The following is a 1564-nucleotide window of genomic DNA, read 5'->3' as shown; positions in this document are numbered from 1 at the left end:
TTTTTATAATATAAATTTCGTCCATACAACGTTAATTTTAGCAGATTTTGTTTTGCTCGCCAAATATTCATTACAACTCCGTTTAAAGTGAATAAAATTGCTATGGATTCCTTAAGAAGTTAATTTTTCAAAAAAAATTCTAAAAGTTCAGCCCATATAATAATATTCAGATTTTTACCCTCTTTTTGTACCGGTGGACAGATTTGGAAGAATCCCGGCACCCACCCAATATATGATTTTTGATAAAATACTTCCACTTTGTCTAAAATCATGAAACAAATACTGGAAGTCTTATTTACATATATTAATATATTTCCAAAGTCTTAGCCTCGAACTCAAAGTCTAAGATAGGTGTTTAATTCCCAACCCAAAACAGCCCGCTTTTTACCGAATGGAGATTAAACGATATATGTTAAGTTTCAAGGTGTTCTTCATATGTACAAGTTATAGGTTCTTATATTAACTTAATATAACATCATAATACATATAAATAAGTATTATTAGAGTTAAGTTAGAAAGATTAGATTAGTTCTTCAAACAAGTTTAGAATCAACTAAACTATGTTCTAGTTTATAAACTCTTATATAGATAGCTATAAACATATAAATTGAATAAGAGTTGAAGTAGAGTTTTTACCTCAAGTTTAGAATGTAAAGTTGCTGGAAATAAGTAGTAGAACAAAACTTGAGAGAGTTCTTGCAAGTGTGTGTGAAAATTGGAAGTAAAATTTGGAAAATGAATGTGTAAAAATGAGTTAGAAATGGTGCTTATTTATAGGCTTGAAAATTTGGTTTTTAGTGAAAATATCTAAGATAAGTTAAAATGTATTATGTCATGGATGACATATTAAATTGATTAGGTCATGGATGACATATTACACAAATAATTGCAGATTTCTATTGGTATATACTAATAGTAAATACCTCTAGAAGCTGTGTATAATACGGGTAAAAATGCCGTATGAATGCGAGTAGAATTCTTGAGGAAATTGAACGAAAATACGAGTATAGCTATCCTTTATATGTATTGGTATATTATAAAGTGTATTTAATACTTGTAAGGTTGTATTTATACTCGTAATACATTATATGTAAATACATTTTAACATAAGTTAATTACGTCGTTTAAATAGTAACATATATATTGTTCAAAAACTCTTTAAATTAGTAGTATGAAAATATATATATAATACTTTGTTAATATACTTAATGAGATATTTAATTTTAATATTTTCAAGTTAGATATAATCCATATATCCATATATATACATAAGTATATGTTTAATACAAGTTATGGCGTTCGTGAATCGTCGAACAAATGGTTGGTCAATTGTTTGTATGAAACTTATTTCAAAAGTTTTAAAACTTGTCAAAATTTATTACTTATCATGTCGAAATAATGTTATCATGTAAAGATTAAGTTTAAATTTTGGTCGGAAATTTCCGGTTCGTCACAGTACCTAACCGTTAAAGAAATTTTGTCCCGAAATTTGATTGGATCATCATGGCTGACAATAAGTATGTTTTCATGATGCATAAGAGCTGAAAATTTGAGTTTTATCATC

Source organism: Rutidosis leptorrhynchoides, chromosome 4 (assembly GCF_046630445.1).
Source record: "Rutidosis leptorrhynchoides isolate AG116_Rl617_1_P2 chromosome 4, CSIRO_AGI_Rlap_v1, whole genome shotgun sequence".
NCBI lineage: Eukaryota > Viridiplantae > Streptophyta > Magnoliopsida > Asterales > Asteraceae > Rutidosis > Rutidosis leptorrhynchoides.
This window is presented reverse-complemented; position numbering follows the sequence as displayed.